General features: G+C 39.5%; 1 pseudogene; it reads left to right on the forward strand.

Moving 5' to 3' along the window:
* The first annotated feature begins 3,092 nt into the window (after positions 1–3,092).
* Positions 3,093–3,808, forward strand: LOC147830679 (melanoma-associated antigen 10-like; annotated as a pseudogene).
* The last annotated feature ends 22,268 nt before the right edge of the window (positions 3,809–26,076 follow it).

Genomic DNA, 26,076 nt, shown 5'->3' on the forward strand with positions numbered 1-26,076 from the left:
TTGTTCACTCCTGTGTTCCCAGTGTAGAATGAATGAGTGAATGATTCATCTAGAGCCTATCAAGAGACAGAACCCACTTGAATGACTCAGAATCCAGTGGAGGAATAATGTCAAAGTTGTGGGTAGCATCAAAGAATGAAGAAGGGACAATGGAGCACTCAGATACTAGAAACAGCAGGAGGCTTTTACTACTCAGAAGCTTAAAGGGACAGAGGGAAGAAATAGTATTATCAGAGCCAATGAGACCTAGAGCCTTGGAGAAGAGGCCACCTGGGAGGCCTCCTGTGGTCACGGAGGGTGGAAGTCTCTGCTAGGTATTGTGGCTTAGAAAAGAGAAGAATAGAGATCCTAACTTCAACTTCTCTTTCCTCTTTTCCTCTAAAATTCTTATAGTACCACCCTTTCATTAAATTCAAATGAAATGCAGCTGGTAGGAGAATCTAGATGATCTTAGGCATCAGTCTTCCAAGATACAAATAAAGCAAAGAAGTGCAAAGATAGATCTGGGCTGGGGCAGACTAGTACAGTCACAAAGTGTAATATTTTGGATCACTTCAAATTTTGGACTTTCAAGTTATCGATGCTCAACTAATAAATTCTATGCATATATTAAAAAATCCCAAAAGCTCTAAAATCTGAAACACTTTAGTTCCAAGAACATTGGATAAAGGATACTCTTCCCAAGTTATATAAACTCCTCTCTCTAGCACATAGTCAACTGGCTGAAAATAAAAATCAAACTGAACCTCCAAAAGCCTTTTGCTCATAGAGGAGCAACACTAAGAGTGGCCATGCTATTTATGCTTACTCTGTGACATTACTAAATACTCTTTGGTGTGGTACTTCTTAAGTAAAGTAGAAGAAAGATACCTATAGAGGCACAGCAAGGGCTTATTAGATGACAAAAATTATAGGAGGCATAGGAGCCTATGGTCATTGAATACAAAAACAGTTTTCTCCACACACTTTAATATCCCTGAGGGCATCACATTTAAAAATCAGTGTAGTCATCTCCATCTTTGGCTTGGTTAGATGATCAACATCCTCTGTGGAAATAGGCAGGGGCATATATTGTGTTCTTTGAAATGTTACTGATGAGAATCATACAAATTAAATAAAAGACTGCAATTGAAGAAGAAAAAGACCTGGCTATTTTGTAGCTCAGTGTATCCCCCCAAGTGTAAGATGAATGGAACATTGTCATAAGCACTTAGACTACACACAGTATATCCAATTGTGCCAATTCAAGCAATGCTTTCAGACAGGCTTCACTTGTGTCTCCCTACAAGCATTAGGAGGATATCTCCAGAGTGCACACACAGAGGGGGTGCTTAGGATCCTAGAATTGGTATGGATTTAATTTCACTGCCAGAATCCTCTCCAGGATAGTTGCCACAGTCAAACTCTCACCAGTAATGCATGAGAAATATTTTCTGCTTCCTAACATTTTCACTATCACTTAGTGTTATCTGGTTGTCTATTTTTTCTCCAATTTTATCAATATAAAATACCACCTGTGGTATTCTTTTGGTTTTTATTTCTCTGATTACTAGTAAATAATATATTTTCTAGTTATTCTTGTTCCCTCTACTAGGAAATACTTATTTATATCCTTTCAATTGCCCCCCCAACCACCAACATCATTTATTTATTTGGGTCTCAACTAAGTAATCATTATTTACTCTTAGGTAATAAAAACTTTCATCTCATTTATTGTATTTCTTAAGTTTTACTATTCATATATCTGTCTTTAATTTACCTAATTAATCAGGTGCTCATATTTTTATATATGATTTAAGGCTGTGATCCAACTTTTTCTCCATATTATGAGTCAGTTTTTCCATTTATCAAACTATCTGTATTTTCTCCCCTCATTGGTGATGTTATTTCTGTTAGATAGCAATAAAATGCAAAATCTGGCTCAGTTGTTGATAGAAGTTGAATTGAAAATATATGGGCTGATTTGAGAATATATATCTTTATATGGTTCATCTATTCCATCCATGAACATGGTATATCTCTTCCTGAATTCAGGTTTGCTTTAATGCCCTTTACAAATGTTTTTACTTTTTCTTTTTCTTAGAAATCTTTTGCATTCATAGTGTCTTGTATTTTTACTTGCTATCATAAGTATTGTCTTATCTTTTATTACTATTTTCTAGTTTGTTATTGCTAATGTAAAAGCCTGTTGACTTATACTTGTCTCTGAAAAAAAAAAAAAAACCCAAAGTTCCTCAACTGAGAATGCATTTTTCTCTATATCAAACGTAAAGTTGCTCAATTGAGAATGCATTTTGCTCTACATCCCTCTATCAGATTGTGGCAATTCTCTGCTCTCCTTTTGAAAAATGTTATTAAAAACTTCTATCTCTATTGAGTTAGTCATGCAATTGTTCTCCACCAATTCCTTAATGTAGTTAATTGTATTGTATTGAATTTTTCTGATATTGAATCTTTTATATTCCTGGGATACATCCTAATTTTGATCATATGTTATTTTCAAAATGTACAGTTATATTTGACTAGCTAATTTTCATATGACAATCACATCTTTAGTCTCCAGTAAACTTGGCTTTTTCTTTTTTATATTGTTCTTATATGAGTCTCTCTCTGCCTGGTATCTCCAAAAGACACTGGCTGTGTGTGTGTGTGTGTGTGTGTGTGTGTGTGTGTGTGTGTGTGTGTGTGTCAGGTATATATGTATATGGTGTGTATATAATATATATGAGAAATATATTTATATATATATATATTATGTACCAGATGTTATGCTAGCAGTTTTATATATTACAGAAGAACACAATCAGATACTATAACCTGAATTTACAAAAAGAAAGAAAGCAGGAACTCTAAAAAGCTAAATAAAGGCTGAGGGTGAGAGAGAAGGCCATGTTCCAGGTTGAGACTCTGACAATAACCCATTCCTGCCTCTGTTGCTAGACTTGCATTGTGCAGTGGAGAATTCTCAGTTGTGATTTTTCAAAATCTAGGTTTGGATTCTTGGAGCAGCTGAATTGCTATTGCTCAGCATTCTATTTTCCAGCACTGGAGATTTGAAGGCTTCTGATCCTCAACAAGTTCTTACTGTCCTCATGGCTTCCAGTCAAAGGAGTCAGTCCTGTGAGGGTTCAAGCTCTTCACAGGACACACACTTCTCTCACATCCTGCAAAATGTGCTCCTAAATGTCACGTTATGTAAGTTGGTGTCATTTCTGCTCCACAAGTATCAAAAGAAGGAGAAGGTCACCATGAAAGAAATGCTGCATGTTCTGCCCCATGATTACCATAACAACTTCCCTCTGAACTTTTGGGAACTCTGTGAGTCCATATATCTGGGCTTTGGCACTAAAATCAGGAAAGTGAATCACTCTGGCAACACATATGAGCTAGTCCCCATTTGGGGTCTTACATACAGTGGGATACTAGATGACATGATGAAAGAATCATTCTCAAAATCAACATCATCATATTCCTCCTGTCTCTAATCTTCATAGAGGGCAACCATATCAGTGAGGAGGACCTGACTGAAAAAGTGAAAAGATGGGACATGTTAGCTCACTCTGAGCATATTCATTTTGAGGAAGCCTGGAAATTCATCACTGAGGATTTAGTAGGGGAAGAGTACCTGACGTACCAGCAGATTCCTAACAGTGATCCTTCTTGCTATGAGTTCCTGTAGGGTCCAAGGGCCCACGCTGAAACCAGCAAGATGAAACTCCTAGTTCATATGGCCCATCTTAATTGAACACAACCCAAGTCTTACCCAGAACTTTATAAAGAGGCTTTGGAAGCAGAACTAGGTATATAGAGCCAGGGTTCCTGAGAAACAGGGGATATTGCACAAGGGTGTCAGTGATTTTGTTCTCCCCCAAGAAGAAATGAGGCCCATTTTCAGTCTTTGTGGAGAGCAGGCAGTTTTCTAAGTAGTGAAGTGCCAGGGGAGGGGTAAAATAGCACGCATAGCATCTTGGTGTCTCTTCTGCTTGGGTTCCTTGGAAATGGACAGGGATTTTCTTTATGGTTTTTTGAAGTATTGGTCCTTTTGGGGGGAGACTGAGGTAGCTTGCATATTTATTTAATGGTATTGATCTCCTGTGCATTTTTAGTTTTGTAATGTTGATGTTTGTGTTTTCTGATGGGAATGTGATTTTGTGTGACATTGATCACAAACGGAGAGCTTTTTCCATTCAAATGTAACAGTCTTTCCTGTTTTATCATACAAACAGAAAAACTATTCAATTTATTTATGATAAAATGGGAGTGGAATAAGAATTTCCTTGGAAATTGTAAGTTTACATCAAGTTAGAGGGACCCTAGTAAAAGTGATAAGGATGAAAATCAAAATATTGGCTCCTGCTTATTTCTTTTCCCCTGTTGATCTATACTATTAAACATATTTATTGCATACCTGAAAAAAAGCATTAAATAAATCAGTAAGTAAATGGTAATAATTCAAATTGGACTTGACTGTGGACTTTCTTCCTTTTTTAATATACCCACATCTTCAGTCTTACCAGTCTGCCCTCCTCCTATCCTTTTCAGTATAGCCTTGCTTATTTATTTATGACCACCCAACCCCTCCTAATCTGCTTTCCTTTTGCTATGGAAACAACCCATGGATAGTAGTTGCCAAAAGAGTTAGTGTTAGCCTGTAAATGTTTTCTTCTTCTATCTTAAACCCAGGGGAATCTCATGGCTAGCTGCCACAGGAATCAAGAACAATAGCCTTGAGATTCTGTGAGCCTTCAAATCAGATCAGGGTCTTAGAGGAGTGACCTATTTTACAAATAAAACAAGGGAGAATAATAGACTCTACAAGTATGTAATTTCCATTTTCTGTTTTTAGCTCCTCTGATAAATTAAATACCTCATGCCTCATCATATAGAAATTTAAAGTTTATAGAAACTCTCTACTGGGGCCTGGAAAAAAATCATAACATATTTTTGGTAAAAAAAAATAAGTACAAAGTAGTAATAACAATAGTAGATGTATATAGTTATTGTTCTTAATAGTTGTTGAAGTATTTTCAAGTTCATTATTTCCTGTGATCTTCCCAATAGCTCTTAAAGCAGGTAAGGTGAGTTATCATTTTATAGACAAAGACATTGAGAGGCAGTTTTACATATGCACAACTATTGCATTAATGGCCTAAAAATTTTCACTTTTGTTTCATTCCCTTTGTCATGTACCTCAGAAGTTTCTCCCATTGAGAAGTAGAGTGTATTCCCTTGACCCTTGATTCTGTGCCTGACAGTGTTAATTTGCTTTGGCCAGTGTGGTGTTAGCAGACATCATAACACAGGCTTGGAATTGCTTGGTGTATGTACCTGTGTGTTTCTTTTGTTCTCTTGCTCTCCAGACATTGTTACAAGGAGAGCCCGGGTAGGCCAAGGATGAAGATGAATCACGTGTGGCACAATGCCAATCAGCTATGATGCCCCAGCCAAGCCCAACCTGGAGCAGATTGTCCCATTGGAACCTCAGGTTCATAAGTTTTAGTCATATATGGATTTTCATCAAAATCAAGAGTTGGAAAGGTAGTTGTTACACAGTAGTATCTTACTGGCCCATTTTAAAAATAGCAAGTAGGGCCAGGGATTTGGCTAAGTGGTTCAGCCGCCTGCCTCACAAGTGCAACGTCCCAAGTTTGATCCCTGGAACCAAAACAAAACAAAACAAAACAAGTACATGTTAGAGCTGGAATTTGAATTCATATCTCCAAACATATAGTTTTGCACACTTTTAACTATTCTAAGTTGTTTTCCATGCAAAGATACATTTACTTAGATGTGAAAATGCCTCAAAACTATGCCTTTATGGGTAAGGACCATGTCTCATTTATCTTTAATTCTTCAGGGTCACATCTAGTATCTTGAAGACAGAAAGTGATCAATGTTGACTTAAAAAAAGACAAACAGATCAGCAATGTATTTATCTCTTTGGTCTTATCTTACAGTTTCTAGTGAATAAACACAAAGTTGAAAAAAAGGAAGATATGTTATATGTGGTCAGTAAAAGTCAACTTCTAAAAATAGGTCCAAGCAATGGCACAATTGTCATTTTCCTTTTCTGACATCTGTCCATATGTGGCATATTTCCTCTCTGAAGAAAGATCAAACCCCATAAAATGCATCATTTATATGCCACTCCCCATTAGGAAACAGCATGCAGACCGTTAATGAGGAGCAAAGGCTGAAGGAAGAGCTCCTCGAGTCAGTTTCAGGCAAGCTGTGGTGAAAATGCCCAGCCCTTTGGGAATTGCACACATGAAAAAAGAACAAACATCATGCCTGGTTCCCTGCTTGCCCCCACCCTCACCCTCGTCCTTGCATCCCCAGTCACCACGACAGCTTGAGGTGGAGAATTTGTAAAACCCACATGGAGAGCTTTCTCCTCTGATTTTTTAATCTCAGAAGTCCAACAGTGCCGATGAAGGTAGCTGTGACATTTGCAATTTTCCATGCACCAGCCCATTCCATTTTCTTTCCTGGTGCTGCTTCCATGGTACAGTAAACTTCCAGCTCTGACAATAATTATAGCAGGAATAAAATGAAGGGAGTAATAGGAACAAAGCATGGCTGTAATTGCCTTTTCATTATTTGCCAACAGTTAGCAATTCAGTCACAGGGAAAAATTACACAGTAATTGGCTGACAATGGGGAAGCAAACACCGAATCCCACAACTATGATATTTTTGCTTGTTGAGCTTTAGACCTTTTATTCATATTTTGATTAAACAGCTGGAGCATTAAACTGACATATGAATGTATCCTTGGTCAAATTCTGATGCGTTTGTTTCTACCCCATTCAAAATGTCAAATTTAAACTAGCACATACAGTGGACCTGTAAATACTGTAATCTTTTGACTTTCAAATAAATTCCTCCTCTTTACCTCAATTCATAAAGAAAACACCATGGAAGTAGTAGCACAGACATCTTTTAACAAGTCACTTTTCAGTGGATGTTTTAAAAGGAAAAATATGAAACCACATGGTGCATTTTTTTTTCTGCATTCAGAATTACCTCTCATTTAACTTTCTAAGCCCAAAACCTTTATAAATGAACCTGCAGAAAGCATGTACTCTTACTTCCTCCTACAGGCAGGGAAGCTGAGACTCACAGGGAACTGAGATGTTCAGTGTGACCAAGCTCTCTCCTGGACCTAAAGAAGTAGAAACTAAGATCTTAACTCTGTTCTATCAAAACTATCTCTGTCTCCACATCCCCTTAAGAATGTACTCAAAAAGACAAGATGCATGCTGTACACATGCACACACACACACACACACACACACACATACATGCACACTACATGAGTACTACATATTGCTTGACTGTGGCATTTGCTTTAAGTTTGTCTGCTCCATGGTATGATCTTGATAAACCACATGGACATGAACTTTTCTTGAATTATTCCAAATATACAAAGAGTTAGCCCAGAGTAGCATGTGCCATGATATCTTAGGAAATGTCTGATGGTGTTAACAGAGGGAAAAGACCTAATTCTCATAGGCAACCTTAGGAATCTTTTTACCTTATGTTGCCATACGTGTTTTCTCAGTCAAATGTGTGGAACTTAGTTGCTGTCCACATGGCAATTGTAGTAGAGGGAAACGTACCTGAGAAAATACATTGTAAAGAATAAGATTGCTTATCTGTGTGGATAAGTCTATACTGGGGACTGGTGATGAAAAATGGAAAAAAATGTCAATGATCTTAATGTAACAATGGAGATTTTCTACTTAGAGGATGGGAAATAGAAGATCATATGCGCATGGTATGATAGTTAACTATTGTGTCAACTTGAATAAGAAATGCCCAACAGGGCCAGGGATTTAGCTCAGTGGCACCATGCCTGCCTTGCAAGCCCAAGGTCCTGAGTTCGATCCCTGGTACCAAAAAGAAAGAAAAGAAAAGAAATACCCAACTGATTAGATTAGCACAGTTCAGGATGTGGCTGAAAGGATTTACTGAAGATAGAAGACCCACTATGGATATGAGTGGCACCAACATAAATAAGCATGTAGCCTGAATGGAAGAAAACAGGGAATGAAGGACGAAATCTCACAGCTGTTTCTTTGGAGGAGCTCTGGTCTTCACCTTCACCTTGGACATCCAGCACAGACTCTTCATTCTCCCAGCACAGACCGTTCAGTCTCCCAGCAAAGACTCTTCAGCCTTCCACAGAAGACCCTTCAACTTTCTGATGTGGACTTACACAACACGCTGCAGGGAGCTCCAGGCCTTTGACCTTTAACTGGATTCTTTGGATCCAATCTTTCTAGCATTTTGCACTCTTCCACACCTGGCTCTGCATGGAGCCACTGTAAGCCTACCTTTTAAATCCTTATCTATTTATATATCTTATATTAGATCTGTTTCTCTAGTGAGCACTGACTAATACACATGGCCTTGACCTCATTTTAATAAGTGGGTAAGAGCTACTCAAAAACATGACTATGAGGAATTGGTTATGGACAGAGGGAGGAAGAAATTAGAATATTTGGGAAAAAATGGATATGAGTACATGACTGACACAAAGAAAAAAATGAAATAAAGTAAATAAAGTGGCTGCTTTACATGCGTTAAATTCTCATTTAATATATACAACAAATCTATGGGACAAATTTTATTATCCTCAATTCACAAACGTAGAGACCGAGTCTTAGATACATTATATGACTTGCTCTAGATTTTTAAGCTTGTAAGTGGCAGAGTCAATGATATCTACAGCAGCTAAGTTTTAACTCTTGAAGTCATTGGTGACCTTTGGCTCTTGCAAATAATTAGACCTTACCCAGTTTCCCAAGTCAGCCCCTAGAACATATATGGAATGCCTGCCCTTTGTAGAACACCATGAAGATTCATGGATGAATTAAAAATTGCTGCAATGAGCTTGGCATCTTCTGGAGGAAACCAGGAAATAAGGAGTGGATGGGTCTGGTTAAGGAGGAGACCACCCATGTGACCAAGGTGACTCAGTTTGTGTTCCTGCAGAAGCAAACACTGAGTCAAAGATTCAAGGACAATTAGTTTTTTGGGAGTTGACCCCAAGATGCATGGATACAGGGTAAGGAGAGACCAAAAGAGCAGGCAGCCAACAAGGCTACATTGAGTGGTACTCCTGAGGCTATCTGGGATCCATTCTCCCTGGGAAATGTTCAGAAAGACCAGAGTGTGCCTGTGTATCATTCCAAACAAAGGGTAAGGGAACTGCGGTATTTATCCCCCGTGTCTTGTCCATCATTGGCTATACTTGCTTCTAAGGACCTTACCACTTTGCATTTCCAGCTCACTCTGTGCACATGGCCAGGGCACACCAGTGCTGGGAAGAAGCTCACTGACAGAGATCTGCAGATGTCCTCAGTGACATCATCCTCTGGCTGCATGTGAGTGCTGAGGAGGCATGAGTGGGGGCTTCTGTGTCAGTGATGATGAGCAGGATATGTCTCGGTAGAGATGGCACTGCTGAGGAAGATTTCAGAGGTGATATCCAATGCTTTCTAGAGTAAGGTGCCTGTCCACTTGCATGGAGACAGAACTCCAGACCATTTCTCTCCAAAGGGCGAATCCAGCTCTGTGCCAGAGGCAAAAATTGCCCAAGATGCTAACTTCAATCCTAATGTAACCACTCTCTCACATTCTATACAAAACCAGTATTTTTGTCCTGGCATTCAGAGCACTTTCCAATCCAGTGCCAGTTTACATCTTGACAGTTTCTTATCAGCTCCACTTGGGCTCCTTTTCCTGCCCATTGTCACCACTTCGTACTGTCACCTGAGCCTTGCCGTTGAGGCCTTGTCAACCCTGAGAGTTTCAGCTCCACACCTGTCTCCCACATCCAGCCTTTCCTGCCCAGCTGGGCTGGAGAAGACCTTTCTTGCCCCTTGTTCCTGGCCTGACACATTCATTGCAACCTCCAATCACAGCTAGGAATAAAATAATGCACTGTACACATTTACCAAATCCTCAACGCTCCAGAAATTCTAGGGGTTTTGTTTCTATTTTCATTGTTTTGCTTTTTTGAGTTTTTTCTGTTATGTGGTAACAAAACCTGACCTAACCTGAGATATTGCTATTTATAGTTTTTATTTGATCTAAATATTCATACATTTCACTGCATAAATCTTCATGTATTTGGTTACAGAAGGCAGTCTCATATCCTGCTGAGATTTTATATATAAACGATATGTGTATCACATTGCTTTTCTAAAAGCTAAGCAACTCTGAATTATAAAACATATTTGGCTCAAGGGATTCAGGTATAGGTTTGTGAGCCTGTAATATCAGTAGTAATAGTGGACACGACTGTAGTCCATACTATGTTACATGTTTTATGCTTTTAATCCTCAGGAAGACCTGATAAGGTAAGCTGTATCATGTTGTATTATATCCGTCTTTTCCTAATATCTCTTGGGAAAAAAAGATGCAGAGATGTTCTGTAACTTGCCCAAGATCACACAGCCAGTAAGTTCCAGAGTCAGAGCTTACACACAAGGCAAACTGGCACTGTCTATGCTCTTACTTGCTACACTGAGCTCTTCCTACGTACAAATGTCCAGCCTTGAGGTTATTCACACACTCAGCCCGGACTACCCTCTCGACACTCTCTTAGGGACCCTGGCTTTGTCTGACTGACTTCTCAGCTCTGTTCTCCAAGCTCCATTCCCTCTCTGCCTCATTGGGCTGCTGCTGAGTCTTGCTCTCCCTCAGAGACGAACTTTCACCAGTGTTAGTGGTCCTCAATCTCTCTCACTCACAGCTTCAGAGAAAGCAGCTTGGCTCTGGAAGCCTCACCTTCAACCTGGCTGCTGAGGGAGCCCCAGATCTGTGCCCCTCCTGAGCACCTCTTCTCATCTCTGGAACCCCCTCCCACCTCTCTCATGTCTTGCAGCCCTCCTACCTTGCCTGCCCCATTAAGGTCAGAGACCATGTAGGTCTGTGTTCTGAGCATGATTCCTTGTGCACACAAGGACCCTAGTGACAAGTGGTGGCAGTCATAAATAACCGAATAGGGAGGTCCAGGTCTAGGTTCCTCTGCTAGAGCAGATGTGACCTTGGTTTCAAAATTACTCCCACACTTGGCTGTGTGCATCAACACATAGCAAATGTTTACACAGCGCCAAAGCTAGGACTTGAATCCAAAAAAAACTGGATCCAGAGTCCAAGCTTTCAACAATGATAATGACAAGTGCTTGTTAACTGCTTGTTCTGTGTCAGTCACTAGGATAAACCCATGCCTGGTCTCCGTTGATCCTCACAAGAACCCAATGAGGAAAATACCACTATTGCCTCTTTCTGCTGTATGAGGAAACTGAGATACCAAAAAAGTGAGCAGCCCAAAGCCTCAGACCTATCCACCAGCTGTCACCACCATGACTGCGTTAAGAAACCACTCCAAAACCCAACGCCATTTGTTCTTGCTTACACATCTGTTGGCTGGGGCAGTTTTCCTGATCCCAAATGGGCTCCAGTAGTTTTGAGTCCCAGCTGCAGGGTAGGTTCAAGTCCAGTGGCCAGTCTGCACAAGCTCTTTTCATGGCAGCAGTTGTGTCAGAGGGACAACTTGATCACCCACAGTTTCAACTTCTGATCCTGTCATACCCATTAACATCCCTCAACCAATAGAAGTCACAGGAAGTCTGACATCCATGGCAGACGGTGTGCTAATTCCATCTCACTGGAGGAGGGAGACAGTCTTGGAGGCCAGGCAGTCATCTACTCTTCTACACTCACTGAAGGACAAAGCAAAAAATCAACCTGGGATTTCAAGCATTCTCTTTGAATAATAAGTACCCAGGGCAGCAGATCTTTTGGGCACAGAGGAAACAATGCCTATGAACATTATTGGGTTTTTGCCCTTGACCTTGAGTCAGAGGACATAAAGCTGCTCCCATAGCATGTGGGAGGCAGTCGGGTAGCCCAAGCAGTAGAGAGTATAGGCAAGTGTGTTCTGTACCATCACGGCACCCTCCCCTCCATGATGATCTTGCTTTTGGTTCTCTCTGGGACTCAAACTTTCACAAGAAGATGAGCTCTCTTGTTACCAACTCATACACATTGCTATGCAACCTTGGCATGCATCATGAGAGGCAAAGCAAATCTACTTGAGTTCTTCATTGAGCAGAACTGTCCTCTTGTGTTTGCATGGGATTGTTAGAAATTCCCAAGTTTTGGTGCTGTATTTTTACTGGGAAAGTGGAACGAATAGAAAAGGCTCCCAGTGGATTAATTTATTTGTATTTTATTCTAGCTCCTGACATTTGAAAAAGGCTTGAAATATTATTAATGTTTGCTATTTTGATCAGCTTTGTAAGATGATGGATTAAACCACAGAATCGTGGAAAACACACTTGTCATTTTCCTTTCCAGAGGGACAAAGTCTGAATTCTTTTCTTAAGTGCCAAGGTGGCTGGTCCACAGCTCTGGTTCTACAACTCATCACCATCAGCACCCTAATAGATTCCAGCACTGCTGCCTTCTATGCCCCAAAATGGCCTCACACCTTCCAGGTAATCACTACTGCTTGATCAGAGCTCATACAACCAAGTTACCAGCCATATTCTAAAACTTATCAATTTTTACATACCAGTGAAACAACCTTATTCATATCTTTAGGGTTCTGATAAACAGCACCATCTTCTTTTGTTCTCATTACATTCCCTACTCAACTAAAAAATTCTTGGTCACCAAACTCCTTAGCTCTTTTGTGGAGCTTCTAACATCTAACACTTCCACAGCACAGTACTAACATCCTACTGATCTCCTGGCATGTAAAATTCTCTTTTAGCTCCTAAGTATTTTGCTTTCTAAAATATACTCCTATATTCCCCTCCACTCTTCCTGTGTGTAAGAGAAACCTGTGAATAAGATTGGACTACTAACTAGCTCTTGGTTGACTTGGAGTCAGTCAATAGAGAGTTACACTGGGAGAGTCTGACTGAATTAAAGGAGACTTTAACAAGAGAGGATGGGTCCTACCTGACATCAGAGAGATCCTCCTGTTGGCTGGAAGGAGTAAGCTACAATTCTGTGGAAGGGTCTAAAGACTGAGGAGCATATGGTAAGGATCTGAGAGTGGTCTCCAGGAGCTAAGACTGGCCTCTAGAAGTGGACAGTGGTCCCACCAACAACAGCTGACAAGAAAAGAGGACCCTCAGTTGTATCATGTCAAGGAGCTAAGTTCTACCAATTATCACATGAGCTTGGAACAGGAGCTCTAGAAAGAGCACAGCCTGATGGCACCATGATTTCAGCCTCTCAGGAGCCTGACCTATATTTATTTGCCAAGCTGAGATATCTCACCTATGGACATTGAAACAATAAATGGTTATAAGTCACTAGGTTTGTGTTCATTAGTTACATGGCAATAGAAAATGAATGCATGATATTCTCAAGTCACGTGCAAAGATTTGTTATTATGCACACCCAGGCAAATTGTCCCACCTAACTTTGTTGTTTTTTTTTTTAATTCTTTTATTGGCACATTTTAAGTATACAATACATTTACATTTATCATTGGGTGCTTGTACCTGTACATGATGTATCTTGGTTCTTATTTTTTTCCCCATTATATGTGCGCCCTTCACCCCTTCCACCCTTCCCTATTTACATAGCTTTTGTTTCCATTTTTTTCTTTTCTCATAATTTTTCCTTTCCCTTCTTTCCTTTCCCCTTCCCCTCCTACCACCCCTACACCTTTGTACCTTCTAATATTTCAAATTATCAATTATTCATTTTAATCATTTTAATCCTTAGTTACACTTTCAGTTTCTCGCACTAGAGAAACGATTCGGTATTTACACGTGTGTCCTATTTATTTCACTTTAGAGTATGGCCTCAATATGCATCCATTCAGCTATAAATGTCTCTAGTTTCTTGTTCTTTATGGCTGAGTAGTACTCCATTTTATTAAAAAAACCACATCTTCTTTATCCAGTTTCCAGTTGAGGGACACTTGGGCTGTTTCCAAGCTTTAGCTATTACAAAACTGTGCTGCTATAAACATAGGTGCACATATATCGCTGTGGTATGATTCTTTTAAATCTTTGAGGAAGATACCCAGGAGGGGAAGAGCTGGGTCAAATGGGACCTGTAGTCCTAGTTCTTTGAGGTATCTCCATACTGATTTCCACAGTGGTTGCACCAGTCTGCACTCCCACCAACAATGGAGAAGGGTTCCTTTCTCCCCACACCCCCACCAGCATTTGTTATTGGTTGATTTCTTGATAGCTGCCATTCTTTCTGGGGTGAGGTGGTATCTGTGTTGTTTTCATCTGCATCTCTCAAATGACCAGTGATGTTGAACATTTTTGCATATATTTATTTGCTGCTTTTACTTCTTTGTCTGAGAAATGTCTGTTCATTTCAGGTGCCCATTTTTGAATTGGGTCTTTGAATTTGGGGGGTCTGATTTTTTTCATTTCTTTATATATTCTAGATAGTAGACCTCTGTCTGAGGGTCAGCTGCTAAAAATTTTTTCCCACATTGCAAGTTGTCTTTTAGCTCTGTTGGTGGTTTCTCTTGCAGTGCAGAAGCTTTTTAATAAGATGAGATCCCAGTTGTTGATTCTTATAGCTAACTTTGATTGTGAATCTTTTTCATGCTTTGAGCTCCTTCTAATCTCTGTGCCTAAGCCATAACCCAAATAGCACTTACTCCCTGAAGCCTTTTCTCAGTTGTCCTAGACATATATGGGCTTGTTACATTTTTAAGTACCATAGTTATTTTTCTTTCTTTGCCCTTGTATTATAAATTTGTCTGGGCATGTGATTATTGCTGCCATTAAACTATAGGCTTCTTTGGGAGAAGTCGATACCTGATTTGTCCTGGTAACCCTATTACCAAACAGTCACACTCTAGCCAGCACACAACAGGTGGTTAAGAAGAGCTTATTACGTGAATGGGTCTTTCCAATGTTCGCAAATTTACAGTATGAACTTTACTAACTTTATTTGGGAAAGTTTCCAACCTTAGTACATGACATTTGATGATATTAAAAATAGTCCATGACCGGGCCAGGGATTTAGCTCAGTGGTTTCGCTGCCTGCTGTGCAAGCACAAGGACCCGAGTTCGATCCCAGATACCAAAAAAAAAAAAAGTCCATGACCAAGAACCAAATGGATACTTCCCTCCCTGCATGTACCAACGTAATCACTTTTATACTCATCTCTCTTCTTCTGTTTAATTATATCCAATTCCCATCTGTCATGTGCCAGCTCTTGAGCTTAGTCCCTGCCCTTGATAAGCTTAGGGTCTAAAGAGGAGGAAGAATAACCAGCTATCGTCAATTGCCTGGGGATTTCTCAACACATGGGACTTACAGTACTAAAACCAAGACTATTCCAAGCACACCAGGGATGGTTTATTGCCAAAGTGACAGAGACATTAGTCAAAAGACAAGTTCAGTAGAAGTGATCCCTGTGCTTTGGGCTTATAGTATTAGTTCTAGAGACCAGAAACAATAAGCAATGTCTTGGGCACATAGAGTTGGGATGTTCTTTAGAAAAATGTAAGTAGTTTGTATACAATTATTAGCATCATTTGGCCAAGTCAAGCTGTGTTTGATGGTGGTAGTGGTGTGTATGTATGTGTGTATGTGTGTCTGTGTGTAAAGAGTAGGACAATTTCAGGCAGAAGTTACAATATATGGAAAAAACAGCTTGACAATATGCAAGGACCTGTAATCACCTCATAAGAGCATCAAGATGACTTGAGGTATGGCAGAATGAGGCTGGACCAAATCATGAAGGATTTGCAAGGCATGCTAGGGTTTGAGCTGATTTGATAGGTGGGGGAGATCCAACTGTTACCATTAAACATGGGCCCATTTATATTTTAGTTGGATCATTTTGGTTCCCCAGGTAAATTATGGGCCTAAGATATGCAAGACAGAAGCAAGGTGGTAACAAGGAGGCTGTTAAAGTTGCCCAAGGAGTGGTGACAATGACCTAGATTGGGCAGTGACTATGGAAATAAAGAGGAAAGGACAGAATCAGAAGACACTGAGACAACAGGATGAACAGGACAAGGGGTGGTACAAAATGGCACATGGTCACAGATGAAGTCCAGGCCTTTAGCTTGAGTTACTGAGGCAGCTGAGGTTCCAGTCACAAGATGGGGACACAGCAAGAAGTGTGGATGAGATTCTTTCAGATTTACCAGTTGAATTCTAGGGGCCAGTGAGAACTGTGCTCTAGCAGGCCAAAAGCATGAGGGATGAGAACATCAACAGAAGTTCAAACTTGAAGAGCTCTGGAACCCATGCTAAAGCCAGCCACATGCACTGGGGGAAGGAGGTAGTCTGCAGGTGACATGGAGTGAATGGAGGATATCTAGATCATGAGTAGAACTCACAGAAAACTTGGCTGTGAAGGGAAAAAGAGACAAGCTAGAGCAGGAGGAGGCGGGGCAGTCAAGGCGCCCTTCAGACTGCCTCTTTTCTGACTTTGGTCCCTCTGTGCATGATCATGGCATGCTGTGCCCTCTGTACCAAGGTGTTCTGCATCCACAAGTTCAACCAACCTAGGCTTGAAAATGCTCAAACAATTGCATTGGTACTGAACATGTACAGACTTTTTTCCTTGTCATTATTCCTCAAACAGTGTAGCAACTGTTTACATAGCATTTGCATTGTATTAGGTTGTATAAATAGTGTAGAGATGATTTAAAGTCTACAGAAGGATGTGCATAGGTTATGTGTAAATGCTATGGAGTTTTATTTTCTTCTTGTGTTAGTACTGTACATGTCTGCAGGACATGAAATTTACATTCTTCTTGAGGACCAGGTATGTGCATATGACACAGCTTGTTTCTCTTTTTAAGTCCCATGCTCACCCTCCTCCCTTCCTCAGTCTCTAAATTCCTTTTCCTCATTGTTATTCTTGTAATTGTTATTCTTAGTTTACGCTTATGACACACCATGTTTGCATCCATGGTGAGTATTTGGTACCTGACATGGGACACCTTAAATCTTACTTCCCTTCATCCTTAGTCTCCTGGACCCCTTCCCATTTGCAAGAGACCTATTCCCTTGTTCCCTTCTATCCATTCTTTATTTTCCTCTTTGTTTGTACTGTACTTTGCCTTCCTCAAATAAGAGATACCATACTGCGTTTAAGCTTGTGTGTTTGATTTATTTCACTTAATATTATATTTTCCAGGTGCATCCACTTTCCTATTCTATGCCATTTTATATAAGGGACTTGAGCATGTGTAGATTTTGGTAGCTCTCAGGAGTCCTGCAACTAGTTCTCAAGGATACCAAAGGATGGAAGAGTGTAGGGAAAGTTCGTCTGCTTCAGTCCTCCAGCACATAGCAGATATTCAATGAATGTGCATGGGACACTAGACAGAGAACTTAATTAAAGATACAAAATTGTAACCACCTGGAGATTTCCACTCAGGTTGTTAAAGAATTAGATATGGTTTAGAAGGAACCATTAGCTTTGCAATGTCAGTGATATCTTAGTTGTATAGTTTCAGGCCTTTGAAAATCAGGAGGTGAAAGAGACTGCTAATTGAAATCAATATCCATTTTCACAAGGCTTCTAATTTACAGTAATGTTTAGAGTATGGTAATTAGCAATAATTAGAGTCTTTGGTAAGGTCCATCATCTACCATAGAAAATAAATATATTCCAGCCACCAATCTTTGAAATAAACCCAAATTCATCTAAGAAATAAATTTTGAGTAATGAGAAACTGCAAAAGACATATTTGATGAAGGGGATGATGGAAAACAAAAGTTACATTCTTTATAAATTAAAGTTAGGAATCCACTTCTTACAAAATTGATGGAATTGGATTGAGAAACATAATCAGGGGCCCATTTGTGTTATGCTACCAGAATAAAATAATGTAATCAGGCACATCATTCACCTTTCCCTACACTTCTCCTGTGTTCCCAAAGTCAAGCTCTGTATCCTCTCAAAACCTGGGTACCTGTTCTTCTTTGCCATGAGCACAGCTGTCTGAGGCAGCTTGTCTGATGCCAAAGGTCTGATGTAGATAGAACTCTCCTTCAACAGAAAGATTAAACAGGGAAAGCACAACATGTGTGGAAAACTACCACAGAAGAGTCATTCTGAAGGCTCAAAGAAAGAGTAGCCCTTTGAAAATGACTGAATGCAGGAAACAGAAAAGAAAATTAGGATGGTACTCAACATTCCCCATAGAAGACAAAAGAAGAATAATCTTTTTGAAGAAGGAGCTGAAAACCATAAAGCAGATATAAACAACAAAGTCTTACACAGAGAGAATGTGCAAGGAACTCTAAGCAAATGAAAAACCCCAAACAAAATGAAGATCTACATTAGAAGCAAGAAAAAGCAAAACTAAGGAATGGAAATAGAATGAGTGAAACAAAAGACAAATTCATGAGCAGCAGCCCAGAGATGAAAACAATGAGATAGTGAGGAAAATGACAATGCAGGTCCAACCTAAGTGTTGGATCAGTGTCTGAGGAAGAAAGCAAACTGAAGTAAAAATTGTGATCACAGAATAATTGAAGATACAGTTCCTGAGCTGAAAAGGTCTGAGTTTGTAGCTCTGAATCCCTCATCAGATTTCAGGCAAATCTATAGAGAAGGACTATAATTACCCCACACATTGACTCAAAAAAATTATAAACACTCATACAGAAAAATCAAATAGTCTAAAATAGGAAATTCTGGGAGCCTCTGAGTTCTCCTGGGTAAACCTGAATGTCAGAAAACAACAGAAAAATGTCTACAGACTTTTCAGGGAACTCTGTAAACCCGTATTATGTGTGTCTACCTGAGTCTTCTTTCCTAGATGAAGGTATCAAGAAGAAAGTCCCCAGTAGGTAAGAATTCTGAAAGGTAATGCAGGAAAAGAAGTCAATGCTTAACAAACATTTACCAAATGTCTTTAGTGTGCGAGGCACCATTGTGGGTGCTGAGCAGTCAAGACAGAGAGGTTCCTGTGACCATAGGAAGTATATTTAATATAACAATAAAATAATCAAATAAGCAGATATCTGATATATTAGGTAGATGATGCTGTGATGATAAAGAAAGTGGAGCAAGACCGTAAGCATGAGGTGGGTCATTGCTTTAGATAGAGGTTCATGAAGAACTTCACAAAAACTAAAGGAAAGAGCAAGACAAGACCAGGAAGCAGCACATGATGCAAGGAGGGAGTTTGCTCTCCATGTGTGGGAAAGAGAGGAGGGTACAGTGGAGGGAGAAAGAGATGTGGAAGATGAATTTGGACAGTGAGTTGTGCAGCAGACTATGCAGACCCTTGAACTAGGATTTTAAAGCTTGGATTTCATTTTAGACATTATAGAAACCGTTGCATGGATTTTGTTTAAGGAAAAGACATGATCTGGCTTGTTTGTTGAAAAGACCACACTAGTGTTGATATAGAAAAATAGGGAGAGAGAAGGGTTGAATCAAAGTGGGAGATCAGTTAAGAAAAAATTCTCTATAATGAATGTGATCATTATGTATATCTAAAATGTACCAATAAATGTTTTGCTTCAGAAAGAAAGAAAGAAGAAAGGAAGGAAGGAAGGAAGAAGAAAGGAAGGAAGGAAGAAAGAAAGAAAGAGAAAAAGAAAGAAAGAAAAAAAGAAAGAAGAAGAAGGAAGAAAGAAAGAAAGAAAGAAAGAAAGAAAGAAAGAAAGAAAGAAAGAAAGAAAGAAAGAAAGAAAGAAAGAAAGAAAGAAAGAAAACAAGCTATTGCTGAACATGGTGATGCTACAATCCCAGCACGCCAGGAGTCTGAAACAGGACTGAAAGTTTGGGTACAGCCTGGGCAATGTAGAAACTTAGTGAGATCCTGTCTCAAAATAAAAAAGCAGGGGAAGGAGTACTGAGGATGTAGCTCAATGTGGAGGTCCTAGGTTCAATCACTAGTACTGGAAAAAAGAAAAGAAAAAAAAGCTATTGTACTAGCCCAGGTGATTGAAGGTGATGATCAGTCAGTTGTGGAACCAACAAAATGACCATGTTTGGGATACATTTTTAAGGTATTTGCTGATGGATTGGATGTTCAGTGTGACAGAAAGAGAGGAAAAAATCTGTGACTTGAAAAATAGGTAGATGGAGGTACCATTTTCTGAGATAAAGATGGTGGGAAAGATAGAAGGGGAAAATTGAAAGTTTTTGTTTTGAGGAAGTTTTAGATGACTATTACAGATACTAACTAGTTAGAATGACAGTAGCTACTGTAACATAATTCCCTACATTTTTATGACTTAAAGTAAGCTTATTTGTCACATGTAATAAACCAATGCAGGTATTCTTATTTGATGAGGGGTTTTCCACATGGTGATTTAATGACCCAGGCTCTTTCACTCTTGTGGCTCCACCTTCTTCTGGGATTGCATCCCACTGACACAAGGCAAAAAGAAAGTGGGAAAGACATACTGGGAAAGAATTAGTAACATGCCCCACCTAGACTGTTGAGGGTAAAATAGTAACTAGCGACTTCCTAGAGCCAGGTACTCAATAGCAGTAAGCACCAGTGTTGTGGATGGTAAGTCATCCTTGCCATAAGGTCCAGGTGAGAATGTTAGTGGTAGAGAGAATGCAAAGATGGCAGAGGGGGCAAGACTAAGGTTGTAGATGTACTCTTTGGAGCCATTAGCATGTGAGTGATATATGAAGCCATGGAGACTGAATTGAACTTTTAGGATAAGGGTAGGCCAACTGCACCTCATAGCCAGCCACTAGCATTGGATTACAAACAGCTAGCTTGTTTGCTCAAATATTGTTTATAACCACTTTCGCACTCCTGGCACCACTGTCCTGAAGAGTAGCTAATAGCTTCTTAGTGTCCTTCCAAAACAAAAAACAAAAAAACACCTATCTATTTATCTATCTATCTATCATCTATAGACATCCATCCAAGGCCAAACATAGAGTCATATACCACATTACAAATGTTTTCAATCAAAATGAACAGCATATATGATGGTGGTCCCATAAGATACAATGGAAAGGGAACCAGAGATGGGGCAGGGGACGAAGATGTAAAAAGAATTAAGAAATGTTATGTACCAATTCCCCATGATTAATGTAATCATTATGTACTGCGAACATGTACTAAGAAATTTTTTTTTTAATTTAAAAGATTATTATGGACCTGAAAAACTTCTAGCACCTAGCGATATCCTAGCACAATGCATTGCTCATGTTTGCAGAGAAGGTGATGTAAATGAAAGTATTGGGATATGTTTAGACACACAAATACACATCATTGTGTTACCATTGCCTACTGTATTTAATGTTGTAACATGCTACATAGGTTTGTAGCCTAGGAACAATAGGCTATACCATATACCTTACATGAATAGTAGGTTTGTGTAAGTACAATCTATGACATTTACACAATGACACACACAAAAAAACTTTCTTACAAAATATTTCCATTACAGGGCCAGGGATGTAGCTCAGTGGCCCTGTGCCAGCCTCCAAGCATAGGGTCCGGAGTTTGATCCCCAGTACCGAAAAAAAAATTCCATTATAAAACCATGTACATCTGTATATGCATACATATATATTTCTGTGGAACATATTTGTATATACATTTATCTGGGGTATGTGAACAACTTTTTTAGGTTACAAAAATGAGACCATGCCTTATGTGTTATGTTTATAACTTTATTTTTGCATTTAATATATCTTGGGTAGATGTGTAACAAAATATTCTCTCTCTCTCTCTCTCTCTCTCTCTCTCTCTCTCTCTCTGTCTGCAGTCAGTAGTTGCCCAATATCCTGTTCTATGGATTTGTCTTAAAACAGCCTCCCATTAATTGGCAATTAAATTTTTTTTTTCATTTTTTTCTTCCAATGCTATAGTGAACAACCTGATACATTACTTTCAAACACTAATATAATACAAACCTCTCTACAAGATAAGAATTCTGCAAAGTAAATGGCTAAGTCAAAGGGTGTGCTTTATTGTTATTTTGATAGTTATTGATTTATTGCTTTCTGAAAAAGTTGTGCCAATATGCATTTCCACCAACAGTGAATGAGTCTTTATTAGTTTTCTAACCATTTAAAATGTAAGAAGGATTTGAATATGTTGATATAAAAATATATTTAAGAATGAGTAGGACACTCACTCTATTATGGATATCATTTTGACTTTAATTCCTATAGAATATGATCTATACCTTAGCATTTAATATGCTATATTTACCTAATGCAAATCTTATTTAATTCAAAAAAGCGTTTTATAATACACATTCTAAGTATCTAAATTGGGTTAAAGCAGAACTTCATGGCTTATATCAATATAATACCTCCCTTAGCCTTTCAACATGACATACACAATAAGGTGTATTAAATATATATACCATGTGATAAATGAAATGTGTTCTATTTAAAAGTATCTATCTCACGTCTTCCAGGTTCCATTGCAATGCAAATTTTGTATTATGGCTCTTAGTACATTTTTTTCTTGCAGCTAGATCTTTATTAAAGTCAGTCAAAGGCTTTGCTTTTCATGTTATGAATAGGCGTCGTAATTATCTAATGCAACCACTCCAAAAATCAGATTAGTAATTAGCTGGACCAACTGATTGGTATGACTTCCTGGATGCTGCTCTTTAATGTTGAACATTTACTTTGTGCTTGAAGGATTTGTTTGTGTGTTTCCTATGTGTGATGAGAGCTTTTCGATAATTAGCTCCTGAGGGATGTCGTATTCCAATAGTTAAAGAATAATTACAGCCGTATGAAAAGTGAAATGGCCTCGGCTTCCTTTTGTTGTGGTTTAATTGCATGCAACAAGTCCAGGAGGCTTCTCATTTCAAATTGTGATAGTGAAGATGTAGTTCTCATAAATAGAAAAACATACGAATTTGGCAAAATGGCAAATTGTTATAATTTTAAAAACAAACAAGCAAATCATCCTATTAGAACAAGCTTTGTGTTATTTCATTAGTTCATAATCTTGATTACAAATTAAACTGTGGCAGAGGAAGAAGCCATAAGGTTAGAACTCCAAGGAGACAGAACTTGATGAAAAAGTTCACATCAAAAGACATCAGTGAGGAGAATGACATTGAAATGGCTGTTAATTAGTGCCAATCCAAAAAGGAGGAAGAGCAGAATGACAGGCCAGTTCGCACAGATAATATAGATTGGGGCTGAAGTAGCAATAAAATGCAGTAAAAAAGAATATATTTTCTTCAGTGTGCTTCTTGTTATTTTTGAAGATTTGACTATTGGGAGAAAAAATTTTAAATCAAACTGTATTAAGCTAGTTTTTTCTCCATGAAAATGTGAGTGAAAACAATGCTACTTTATATAATAAAGTAACATGTTGGTCAACGTTGATGCAATAATGTTGAGTACCAAACCACCTCCAAACTGTGGCTTAAAATAGCAAAAATGTGTTGGTCTGTTCGTCACCCATGGGCATATGGGTTGACTGCAACTTGATATATGGGGTAACTCAGGTCTGCTCTGCATATCCTAGTTAGACCAATGGCCACCCAAATGTTCTTCCTATAGAGAATGGCAGAAAAGCAAAATCCAAGCCAAAATTGTCCAAGAAGCATAGACCTTCTGCTAGTCTCATGTCTACCAATCTTTCATTCATCAACACATTCACATCCCCCAGCCCCAGATTGATGGGGGTGGGGAGTGGGTACATTCTGCTCAAATGTGAGGAGAAGGGAAAAAAAATATGTGCTAAAGCATCATTGGAATCATCACAGGAATATGTGTTAATTGTGATGATTGAGATTATTTCCTTCATCAATAGAGATTAAGAAAAATTTTCAAGCATTGTGATTTTTTTCATTGGTCTTTGTTTGCATCAAGCCACAGTTAAATTGGAAAATGTTTGAAAGAAAATAGGATGAGACCATGTTGCATGCAGCATTAGATGTGACAGGATAGTACAAAGCCATGGTTTATATGAAGTGATTTTGTTCAGTGGAAGTAAGAAAACAACAGAAGCAAGGAAACATCTTACATCTGTCCATCTTGCAATTCTTCTAAGCCAAAGGATGCTACGTGAAGTGTAAACTTGTTTTGAAAATGCCAAAACTAAACTTGCTTTGGTCATCATTGGTCACAGTGCAAAATCTACAAAGCATCCTAGTAGATTGCTTATCACAGCACTGAGGCAGTATCCCCATGGTGGGGGCAGCCTGGCTGAACCCACCTGCCTTGGAAATGGTTGACCTAAGGTTGATTTGGAAGGATAATAATGCTGCAGAACTGCCTTGGTCAGGGAACAGCACCCATTCCAGTTTCATTGGTCCTTTTTCTACTCTTTGGAAGCAGATCATGGAGGAATTCCCAGTTACTCTGAGTCCCTCCGTCAAATAATTGGAGGAAATTAAAGATGGCCCCTGGACAGCCCTGATTTTGTGCATTACATGGAGGATGATAGAAAACTCCGTGCTTGTTTTGGAAATTGCAGTGCCTCTTGGAAATGATGAGAGTATTGCCCAGAAGAAAATTCACAGTATCTGTGTATTTAGATTGTGCCCATATCTCCTAGGCACCCACCTTTCCCTGAATTCTGATGGCTTCTTGCTATAAACATCTGAGGCTCTTTACCTGAGAACATTTCCCAGCTGCTACAGTAGGCTATCAGAATGAACAAAGCTTCTTCACTCTTGGCTTGGGAATTTCTGAAGTTGGTCTACGTAGGCCAGCAGACCTGAGCCCAGGAACCTGATGGATAATGTACCTTGACTGCTATCCTCTGTTCCCTGACTCACTTCCCCACACCCTTGCAGGTGCTTCCTGGGATTACCTCCAAAATAAACGACTTGTTCTCAAGTCCCCATGTCAGAGGCTGTTTGGAGGAAACCCAACCTGACGCCCTATACACATGCAAAGCTTGATGTCTCATCTGGGTTTGGTACTTGGTATATAAAGAAGCTCTGTAAATGTTCCTAACTTGCTGCTTTTCTTAGACAATCTGCCAACAGTGCTGACAGACACCTGGTCAACTCCAGGGAAGTGATATCAGAGCCAGGGTCCTAACTAACCACCATTCCAGAAAATGGAAACAGATGGTGTGTGCAGCGGTGGTGGTGTGTGTGTGTGGGGGGGTTCTTCAGTATTCTGAAGTTCTCCAATGTCTAAGGGCAAAGATTAATGTGAATTGACTTCCAGGCATAAGCTCTCATTCTCAAAACATTAGAAAGAATTTCTTGAATTCAGCATTCCTTTTTTTCCTCCTTCCTCCTCCTCCCCTCCTACTTCTCTTCTCCTCCTTCTCCTTCTCCCATGCTTCTCCTTCTCCTTGTGCTTCTCCTTCTCCTTCTCCTTCTTCTTCTTCGACAGGATCTCACTATGTAGCCCAGGCCAGCCTCAAATTCCTCCTGCCTCAGCTTCCTGAGTGCTGGGATTAGAGGCATGTGCCACCATGCCCAGGTCTCTTAGCATTATTATCAGATTTTTTTAACCAAATGAACAATGTGTATTGTTTAGCTCAAGGTCATGCTATCCCTCTGATGGGAGCCACAGCAAAAACTGTTCTGAGCCCTTTGTTCTTCACACTTCTACTTGGATGAGGAAACTGGTGGTGGACAATTTGGTGGACAATTTGTCTATTTCCTTGATTTTAAAATGCAATCTATAGTAAGGTATAATACTACTTTATAATAATACCTACTTTAACAATGCTTCCAGTGGGGCAAGGGACAATGCCTATATCCAATGGGCTATAAGAAAGGCACATTTTCTTTGTTCAGAAACTTTAACATGTGTGCCTGAGGATGGAGGAATTATGGGGTGGAACCCAGTCAGTGTTTGTAGAATGACATCAGAGGAACAGTCTATAGTGCAAATCCTTGTTCTTTGCGGGGGGGGGGGGGGGGGGCAGGTGGACACCTGGAAGGGCTGCAAAGGTTTGTGAAGTTCTTCTGCTCAAAGAGTCTTCAACTTGAATCAAGGAACTTTCTATTCCACCAACAGTGTGAAGGAGGCTGGCCATGCCACAGAGGCCTTCTCCGGCCTGACAAAGGAAGTCATGTAAAATGGATCCACGTGCAGTCCTAGGGATGCTGCTGTTTCTGTGAGGGGCCTCGCCCTCACCTGGCCGCACCTGAGAGTCCCTATACCATT

The sequence above is a fragment of the Heterocephalus glaber genome, unplaced genomic scaffold (assembly GCF_053883595.1).
Source record: "Heterocephalus glaber isolate CG9 unplaced genomic scaffold, H.glaber_assembly_v1.0 deba00000071, whole genome shotgun sequence".
In the NCBI taxonomy this organism is placed as follows: domain Eukaryota; kingdom Metazoa; phylum Chordata; class Mammalia; order Rodentia; family Bathyergidae; genus Heterocephalus; species Heterocephalus glaber.